At 37.4% G+C, this 11,130-nt stretch overlaps 1 non-coding gene across 1 annotated transcript; it reads left to right on the top strand.

The window, feature by feature from the left end:
- The first annotated feature begins 10,156 nt into the window (after nt 1–10,156).
- LOC130030941 (U6 spliceosomal RNA) lies at nt 10,157–10,263 on the top strand. Its single transcript, XR_008793585.1, has one exon. It is a non-coding gene; the product is annotated as a U6 spliceosomal RNA (small nuclear RNA).
- Nucleotides 10,264–11,130: the final 867 nt, after the last annotated feature.

An 11,130-nucleotide genomic window follows, 5' to 3' on the forward strand; every position in this document is an offset into this window, starting at 1 on the left:
ATTTTTTCTATCAAAATGTCTAGGGCAGTCAAGAAGAGAAACTTTCAATAGGTATTCCCAAATGCATATAAAGAAATGTCTTGAAGGTCTAATTTCAAGAAAGTCTGTGTCAGCACATTAAGACATATTGATCACTGACCACAAAGGCTAGTATTTAAATGTTTATTAGTCTCCAAAATGAAACCTTTATTATGGTACCACAAATAAAATGTAACATCTTTTTGTCCTGAGACATGTGATTTGGAAAAAATAATAAAATGAGTAGTAACCACTAAAGATTGTTTAAGGTTTTAGAATCATTCTTAATAAACCCGATATTTAGGCCAAGAGTAGCAGCAAAACAACTTTTATGACAGAATTGTGATGTATGTAGCAAATATTTTTAGCAGACTGAAAGACTTCTGGTTTACACTTCAAATGTTTCTGTTTTAAATGGAAGATGGGAAGTATAAGTCAGGCAAAATAGTTTTGCTATAGAAGTTAGTTACAAGGCTTATTGTATTATATCACTTTCAGAGAATGAAAGTTTGATGTTTGAGAGAGAAGTTTGATGTTTTCTCAAAAGTTAAATAATCCATCCAATGCAGACTCAACACACTGAAAATATGATATCTAAACTATAGCCACCAAACCTTGAAATATGTCTGTCAAGGAGGGAAGCGGGCTTTGGGGATTCGGGTGCAGGAAGAGCATGGGAACACTGGTGGAGGAAAGTTGACACCACTGGTGTGATTAGTGTTGGAATATTGTATGCCTAAGACTCAACTAGCAATCACTTTATAAATCATAAATCTTTAATTAATTTTTTAAGTTTAAACATAGATTTCTATATAACACAGTAATTTCCCTCCTAAGAACATGTCCAAAGGATAGGGAATAAGGACTCAAACACTGTGTGTCAGAGTTTGTAGCAGCATTATTCTCAAGAGACTAAAAGGAGAAACATCTCAAGTATCTACCAATAAACTAATATATAAATAAAGTACGGTATATGCAAGCAATAGAATATTATTTAGCTGTAGCACTGTAGCACTGTCATCCCTTTGTTTATCGATTTGCTCTAGCAGCCACCAGTAATGTCTCCATTGTGAGACTTGTTGTTATTGTTTTTGTCATATCGAATACATCATGGATAGCTTGCCAGGCTTTGCCATGCAGGTGGGATACTCTCAGTAGCTTGCCGGGCTCTCCAGGAGGGACAGAGGAATCAAACTCGTGTCAGCTGCATGCAAGGCAAACACCCTACCATTATTTACCTATTAAAAAGAATTGCAGGCTGGAGCGATAGTACAGTGGATAGGGTGTTTGTTTGCTTTCTACACGGCTGACCCAGGATCGATTCCCAGCATCCCATATGTCCCCTGAGCACCGCCAGGAGTAATTCCTGAGTGCAAAGTCAGGAGTAACCCCTTGTGCATCACCAGGTGTGTCCCAAAAAGCAAAAAAAAAAAAAAAAAAGCAATTGCATTCTAATACGTGCTACAACTAGATGACTCTTGGGAACACGCAGAATTTAAAAAAAAAGATAAATATTGATAATCCACATATAAATCAAATATTCAGAATATGCAAATTCATAAAGACAAGCAGATTAGAGATTGTCATTGACTAGCTAGGGGATGTTGGACTTATTTCTTAATAAATACAGGGTTTGTCTTGCATGAGGAACAATTTGGGAAATAGATAATGGTCAGATGCTGACAATAATGTGATTGCAATTAATGTCAATGAATTACATAATTTAAAGTGACATACTTTAAAATATGACAAGTAATGGATTAGGAGATAGCTGACAACACTGGAGTGCATCATTTTCATGCTAGAGCCAGGGTTGATCTTAGCACTACACAGTCCCGAGCACAACAAGGAGCAGTTCCTGAGCAGAACTGGCCCCTGAATACCACTGTGTGTGGCTCCAAACAAAAGCGAAACAAAACAAAATTATGAGAGATTTTATATTGTATGTATACACAACCAAAAGTCCTAGGCAAAATAATTTGATATGAGACTAAAATCCCTATACAAAAATTTTAACTAAGAAAAAAAATAGTCTAAATAAACAGGTAGTTTCTTAAGAAATATTGATGACCAATAAATATGTGTAACTGCACTGTAGTCACGTCCCCCTGCCCACATACCAAATTCTGTAGGATGGATATGTCGTTCTCAACATTCTCCCTTCCGAAATTCAACAAACCATTTCGCCAGTAAAGAAGCGAATAGCACCTGGCCCAGACAAGGTCAAACCCGAAAACCTGAAGAACCTGTCATCAGTACTCATCAATACACTGGCTCAGCTCTTCACACGCTATCTGTCTGAATGCAAGGTTCCGTCCCAATGGAAAACCAGCAGGACTGTACTACTGTACAAGAAGGAAGACATCCACGACATTGGCAACTATTGCCCAATCTGCCTGTTGTCTGTTGTCTACAAGCTGCTCACTCAAGTCATCCTGAATAGGATTGGCAGAACACTAGATAAAGGACAACCATGCGAGCAAGCTGGGTTCCACAAAGGATTCAGCACAATGGACCATATCCACACGATAACAAAGCTCACTGAGGTTTCTCAGGAGTTCACGATGCCACTCTGTCTAACATTTATTGATTTAAAGAAGGCCTTTGATTCTGTTGAGATGGAAGCGGTCATCGAAGCCCTATCCAATCAGGGCATTCATACTTAATACATCAGGATCCTCCATGAGCTGTGTTACGGATTCACTACCAGGATCTCACCATTCCACAAGGAAGTGATAATCCATGTCAAGAAAGGGGTTCGGCAGGGTGGTACCATTTCACCGAAACTCTTCAGTGCCACCCTCAAGTATGTCATGCGATGACTGGACTGGGAAGGAATGGGAGTGAGATAGATGGTTGGCTACTATACCACCTCCACTTTGCTGATGACATCGTTCTAATAACACCAACATAAGCCAAGCGGCACAAATGCTGGCCAACTTCGACCATGAATATGGAAATGTCAGACTACAGCTGAATCTCACAAAGACAATGTTTATGAGAAACAGTCTGATCCCTGACATTCCATTCGCTCTCAACGGAGTGAATATTTCCGAATGCAACAGTTATGTGTACCTAGGTCAAGAAGTCAACATGACGAATGACCTGGCACCTGAGTTGCGCTGGAGGAAGAGAGCGACTTGGAACACCTTCAAGAGTGTCGAAGAAATAGCTAAGAGGACAAAGAACCTCCGGCTCTGGGCACATCTCTTTGATTCCACTGTTCTTCCTGCATTAACATATGCCTCAGAGACCTGGGCCCTGAGAAAACAGGATGAGAACACTTTTCAGATCTCCCAAAGAGGAATCAAAAGAGCTATGCTTGGAGTATCACGCTTCACTCAAATGAGAGAAAGAACCCAGAGTTCCAATCTCTGTCAGTGACCAAGAATCAGGGATGCTGTCTCGTTTGCCAAGGTGTCATAAATCAGGTGGGCTGGACACGTGATGAGATTTGGAGACAACCGCTGGACTAGAGCCATTACTACTGGATTCCACAGGACATCAAAAGATTGTGTGGCCGCCCACCTACAAGATAGACTTCTTCATCAAGACCCTGAACGATTGGTTTGAGGCTCTTCATGTTCCTAGAATGAGCAGGCGCCATTGGCTACACTAGCACGCTACAGAGACGAGTGGAAACGTTACTGGTGCTCGCTCAAGCAAATCGGTGAGTAACAGGATGTCAAGTGATCAGGTGATCAAGCATTGTAGCACTGTCCTCCTGTTGTTCATCAGTTTGCTCAGGCAGGCCCAATAATGTCTCCGTTGTGAGACTTGTTGTTACTGTGTTTGGCATATCAAATACATCACGGGTAGCTTGCCAGGCTTTGCCATGTGGGTGAGAAACTCCTGGTAGTTTGCTGGGCTCTCCGACAGCATTGGAAGAATCAAACCCGGACTGGCCAGGTAGGCCGTGTACAAGGCAAACGCCCTACCCACTGTGCTATCGCTCCATGTTTGCTTATTTTAAAAAGTCAACAGTTTTCTTAGAAACAAAGGGATATAATGGACATCTTGCAAAGGGCAGAACGAGATATGATTATCTTTTTTAAATAGTTGCACATGTTGGTAGTATCCATTAAATTTGTACTAATATTTCTACTCCTTGATCCAGTAATATAACTGCTAAAAACTAACCTTAGAGCCATTAGATACATGTAGAAAAAAATATATTATCTGTGGCATTCATCCAACCAATATATTCAACAATAGGGGGAAAATATGTCAACCAGGAGACATCCGTTGGATAAAATGAGAATTGTGCATTATTTAAAACCATCTTAATGAGGAATCAAGGATATAAGTGAGAAATAAAATACATACCTCATATGTAAGGCTCTGTGTTGAGGTCCCAGTAATAGAAACCAAATATTATGATACAAAGGAAGCTATTTGATATGGAAATAATTAATAGTCAAAAATACTTGGGGTCAAAGTATGTTGTAATGAGAAAAGTAACATCAAGTTAATAATTCTCTTGAGGTATTGATATTATGAGTGATTTTATTATCTTTTATATCTTTCATATATCCAATTTTTCTACAGTGAAATGAATAATCAGGAAAAAACTATATAAAATATAGTTTAGCATGTCAGGCAAAAATTAAAATGAAATGTGCAAGAGGTTGTCATTCTTAGGTAGTTCATGAAACAGCAATGAACAGAATCGACATTGCTGTATCCCCGTGCAACTTGCTGGTCTCTCAGGAAAAAAAACACATGAAGGTAACAAGGAGCTTGGGAAGGTTAGCCCATCCCAAGGGATAAAAGTCCAGAAGGATGTCTGGATTCAGATTTAAAGAAAAGTACACTTCTCATTCTACTGGTCTACATTATTTAAAGTTCTATACCTAAAGGTAAAGGTAAAGGCCCTCCCGTTGATCGTCGATTTGCTCGAGCGGGCCCAGTAACGTCTCCATTGGAGACTTTGTTGTTACTGTGTTTGGCATATCGAATACTCTCGGTAGCTTGCCGGGCTCTCCGAGAGGGGCGGAGGAATCGAACTCGGGTTGGCCATGTTGGCCGCTTGTAAGGCGAATGCCCTACCCGCTGTGCTATCGCTCCAGCCCAAAGTTCTATACCTATCTTTTCCTATTGTCCAGATTAGATGAGTGTTTTTTCTTAACTTTTAGAAGCATGTATGTTTTCCCAAACTGTGCTTAAAGGATGACTAGGGATGTATATAAGATCCTGTGTAGTCATCATAAATACATTTTCAGTTAAATTCAGACTATTTTTCTTTAAAAGCCTGTGAATTTATCTGGCATAAAGCCTTATAAATATACAAAAGTTAAATTACATTTAAGTCTAATTTAATGATTGCCATTAATGTAAAAAAATGTAGCTTTTATCAAAAATACTTTGATATAGGATTAATGGAAGAAATGATTTGTGCTATATTTGTTATATGTGTGTGAAAATTATAAGCTCCTTGAGATTGAGGGTACGTTTTAATTGACACCTATTTTTCTAATTATAAAATGTAATGTCCTTTCACCACCTGAAGCAATTTAGGAGAGATTGGTATAGACATGTGGAAAAGTATATAGGGAAATAAAAATATACATAAAGGGAAATAAAAATTATAGAAATTTTTGGGACTGTAATGATAGCACAAAGGGTAGGGTGTTTGCCTTGCACACGGCTGACCCGGGGTTCTATTCCCAGCATCCCATATGGTCCCCTGAGCACCGCCAGGAGTAATTCCTGTGTGCAGAGCCAGGAGTAACCCCTGTGCATCACTGGGTGTGACATAAGAAGAAAAAAAGGTAAAGGTAAAGGTAAAGGCCCTCCCGTTGATCGTCGATTTGCTCGAGCGGGCCCAGTAACATCTCCATTGGAGACTTTGTTGTTACTGTGTCTGGCATATCGAATACTCTCGGTAGAAGAAAAAAAATTATATAAATTTTTTACTAATTTATACTGCAGGTATTATTCATCCAGACTATTTTATAAACATACTTGTTCTGTGCCTAAAAGAAGAGTGCCATATTCTAGCTAGAGGTTTACAACCTGTGAATTTTTTTGTAGTAGGCTCCTCCCAGGGGGTGCTCCCGAGGCCCAGAAACCCCTCCCAGTGATTCTTGGCCAACTGGGCTGGGGAATCCGTGTAGAGATCTGAGGATGCATTGCTGCTCAGGCTCTGTGCTCAGAGTACCAAGTGGTGTCAGGGATCAAACCAGGGTCAGTCACATGCAATGCAGGGATCTTAACCTATTTACTAACTCTCTGGCCTCTTTTACTTCCTTTATTTTAACTTAATGCATTCAGAACATATTTTTTCACTAAATATTCATTAATGGAACATGATTGCCTTCATTTGAACGTGCATAACCAACTTTACTTTTGATATAAGGGATGTTTCCAATTCCTACCATGACAATTGAATTTATCAACAAAATTCTGCATTTCTTTACATCCATAATTGGTTTTAAGTATACATTTCTAGGAGTAAATTTATTATTCTAAATATGTGAAACACTAAACCTTTTGATTCATGCTGTAAAACTGCTCTCATGAAAGGTTTTCTCTCCATTGAGGATAAAGTTTGCTGTGGGCTTGTAGATGGCTTTGAATGTATTGAGGAAAGTTCCTTCAATTCCCATTTTGTTGAGAGTTTAATCATGAATGGGGGCTGAATCTTGACAAATGCTCTCTCTGCATCTATTGATATGATCATACTTTTTTCTTTTATTTATGTGGTGTATTCTCTTGACTGATTTGCAAATGTTATCCTTTTATCCCCAGGATGAATTCTTCTTGGTCTTGTTATATGATCTTTTTGATAAGTCTTTGGATTCTGTTTGCTAGTATTTTGTTAAGGATCTTTCTCTTCAACAAGTAGTTAGTAAAACTGGATAGTCATATGAAAAATATCACTTTCAGAATGAGACCCTCTTCACTGATAAAATTTGCATTATAATCTCACACCATACACTAATTCAGGTGGATCAAAGACTTGGATATTAGATATGATTTCATAAACTACACCAAAAAAGTAAGCACAGCAAAAAGATACTTCGATATTGATTTCCATGATGTGTTCTGGGATTTAACTCCAATGCAAGGGGAAAAAATAAATAAAAGCAGATTCATTAACTAAAAAAAAAAAAAGAAAAGAAAAGAAAAAAATTATGTCAGTTTATACTCCCATCAGAACTATGGGGAAGAACTCATTTTTCACACTCTCCCACGTTACTATCCATTTGTAAGTCTAAATAAATAGACACATATTTATCTCATTGTTCAAATATGAACTTGGTGCCAGGTTCTCAAAGTGCTGAGCAAATGTTTTGCATGCAGAGGGTCCAGGTTTGATCTCCGGCACCAAATAGTCCCCCATGAGCAGTATTGGGAGCAACCCCTGAGCAAAGAGCTGGGAGTAGCTCCCAGCCCCCCCAAATAAATATAAAGTTTTTCTCTGTTGTAATGATAGCTACTATTGATTGAATTCTTAATTTGAATAGAATTCCTTTGAAAATGTTTGCTAAGATAACATGATTTAGAATGGGGGCTAATGTTCATGCTTTTGTCATACAAATATACTGTATTGTGCCCATCCTTATGTGCCAAAAATCCTCCACCACTGCCCCCAAGGTCATTTCTAGTCCACCCAGTTGCTTCCCCATCCATCCTCTACTTGGTAACCTAAGTTCTGCTGTCAGAGACCAAGGGTCTGTTTTCACCGGACATTGAACATTCTATTGCTTTGTTACTTTATGCACCACGCACGTGTAAGAGCATTTGACATTTGTCCTTCTCTCTCTGACTTGTTTTGCTTAATGTGAGCCTCTCTAGTTCCATCCAAGTTGTAGCAAAGGGCAAGGCTTCATCTTTTCTTACAGCTGAATAGTATTGCATTGTGTGTAGATATCACGACAATAACTTTATTATCTCATGTATTCTTGTACATTTGAGTTCTTTCCAGATATTGGCTGTTGTAAACAGTACCATAAAGAGCACAGGTATGCATATATCTTTTTGAATTAATACTTTTGTATTCTAGGGATATAGCTCAAAGAGCAGAACCTCAGAATTGTATAGTAAGTAAATTTTTAAATTTTTGAGAAGTCTCCATATTGTTTTCCAAAGAGATTACACCAGACAACATTTCTACCAACAATTAATGAGGTTCCTTTTCATACTTGCCAGGAAATATTCCTGCCAGCACTGGTTGTTTCCAGAATTTTTCATGTAGACAATTCTCACTGAGGAGATAACTCATTCTCCTTTTTCACTTGCATTTCCCTGATAATTATTGATAATGAATAGATTTTCAAATGCCTTTTAGCTTTGGACATGTTGTTGTTGTTTATTTGAGTAATTTTTTGAGGAAGTTTCTGGTCATCTCCTTTTCTCTTTTTTGCATTTGGATTCTTTGTTTTGTTATTGTTGAGTTCTGTGAGTGTTTTACATGTCTTATATATTATCTTTTGTCATATTCATGATGCACGAATATTTGTTCCTGTTCATAAGGGTGTTTTTATTTTATACAGAACTGCTTTTGCAATGCAGAAATGTTTTAGTTTGATGTAGCTCCATTTGTTTATTGCTTTGCTTTCTTTAGCAGTCGAGTTAAATCACTGAAAGCAACTTGAAGTCATTCTTATAAAGATCCTATTTTTTCCTTGATAGATTTGATGGATTTGGGTATTTAGATTTGAGGTATTCAATTTATTTTAAATTAACTTTTATATATATTATATGATAGGTAATCTAATGTCCAATTTTTCTCTCCCTTCTTTCTTTGCAGTTGCCATTCGTTGAAGAGGTTTTTCTTGCTGTAGTTCATGTACCTAACTCTTTCAGCATAAATTAACCACCCATCTATCTAAGGGTATCCTTCTGGGCTCTCAGGTCTATTCCATTAGTCTGAGAGTCTGTCTTATAGACACTATTTTGATTACTATAGCTTTGTAGCATAGTTTAAAGTCAGGGTATGAAAGATAGTATTTTTTGGAGTGGGTAGGGAACTACACTCAACATTACTTAGGATATATTCCTGGCCTTGTATCAAAGTTCACTCCTGTTGGTGCTCAGTGACCATATGTTGACCTGAAGATTGAATCCCAGTCAGCTCTCTGTCCCCAAGATACTTATGTATAGCTTTGTTAATTTTTCCAAACAATGAACATTAAGCATTCTTCCATTTCCTTGTTCCCTCATCTATTTCTTTTCATGAGTAATAATTTTTATATATGTCTTTCACATACTTTGTTAAGTTTATTTCTATGTACTTTACCCCATTTTTAAAAATTGGATCATTACAGTTTTATTTCTTCTAGTTCACTGTTTGCATATAGAAATTCAATAGATTTCTGTGCATTGATTTTTGCAGTCTGTACCTTACATATTAGTTTATTGTTTCTAAAAATATTTTGGTGAAATCTTTAGGCTTTTCTATATCTATATTATCCCACCATCTCTATATAGTGATAGTTTGACTTCTTTTCTACTTTGAATTCCTTTGTTTTCTTTTTCTTACCTAAGTGTTGTGTTGAGGCAAGACACATAATTGCAGCATAGTTCCCATACTCTGTTGAGTAACAGTGATGAAAGTGGACAAACTTGGTTTAGGTCTAGTCTCAATAAATGCTTTTACATTGAATTTGATGTTATCATATGAAGGGGTCATTTTCAACTATTATTGTCATAGTGGTCCCTTCTCTATCCTAACTGCCTTCTGCCCTGCACACACTTGTGGTAAGCTCCCAACTGTGGACCCATTCTTCTGGCAAGAACTGAGTGCTGAAAGTAGGTAAATGATAACCTTTCCGTATCTGTATTGCGAAACATAATGCTCAAAAGGAAACCAAAAGGAAAGAGAGAGAAGGGGAGACAGAGAGAGAGAGAGAGAGAGAGAGAGAGAGAGAGAGAAGAAAAGTGCCTACCACTTTTGCATTGAGTGGATTGAGTGGGGTGGGCAGGAGGGAAATTAGGAATATTAATATTGGTGGTGGGAAATGTACACTGGTGAAGGGACAGGTGTTGGAACACTGTATGACTGAAACTCAGTCATGAACAACTTTGTAACTGAGTATTTCACAGTGATTCAATTTTAAAAAGTAAAATTAAATAAATAAAAAATAATAAAAAATGAAGAGCCATGATTTACAAAGTTAAAAAAGAAGAATATGTGCTCGCTTCAGCAGCACATATACTAAAATTGGAACGATACAGAGAAGATTAGCATGGCCCCTGCACAAGGATGACACGCAAATTCATGAAGCATTCCATATTTTTTTCTACAACTGTACCTCATGATGTCTCACTAATAAAAAATAAATAAAATAAAATAAAATAAAAATAAATTTAAAAAGAATATGATATTATATGTGGATTTGTTGTATATGGTCATTAATATATTGAGATAAATTCCATCTATCCCAATTTTCTTCACATTGTTTAATTATAAATGGGTGTTTAATCTTAACAAAAGTTTTTTCTTCATCTTTTGATATGCTCATATGATTTTTATCTGTCCCTTTGTTGCTGTGCTCTGTATAACTTTAACTGATTTATATATAATGAACCAGTTTTCATCCCTGGAATGAATCACACTTGATCAAGGTGTATGATTTTTTAATTTATTTTTGAACTCAGTCACTTAAACTGTTGGAGATCTTTGCATCTATGTTCATTAGAGACATTGATCAAAAATTATGTCTTTTAGAAGTGATTCTGTTGGATTATGATATTAGGCCTCATAGAAAGTGTTAGGAAGAATTACTGTTTCTTTGGTTTTCTGGAGTATATTGCAGGCTGGAGCGATAGCACAGCAGGTAGGATGTTCGCCTTGCATGAGGCTGACCGAGGTTTGATTCCTCTGTCCCTCTCAGAGAGCCTGGCAAGTGACCAAGAGAATGCCCTGTCACAGAGGCAGGGTGGAATGGGGGGTCTGGGGGCTGGGAGGGATACTGGGATCTGTGGTGGTGGGAAATGGGCACTGGTGGAGGGATGGGTATTTGATCATTGTATAATTGAAACCCAAGCACAAAATTTGTAAATCTACAACTGTACCTCATGGTGTCTCACTAATTAAAAAAAAAAAAAGAATATTCTGTATTCTAGGCAACCCAAACACTTAGTCACTATTTTTTCACTTAAAAA

This window comes from Sorex fumeus, unplaced genomic scaffold (genome assembly GCF_029834395.1).
Source record: "Sorex fumeus unplaced genomic scaffold, SorFum_2.1 ptg000044l, whole genome shotgun sequence".
NCBI classification, from domain to species: domain Eukaryota; kingdom Metazoa; phylum Chordata; class Mammalia; order Eulipotyphla; family Soricidae; genus Sorex; species Sorex fumeus.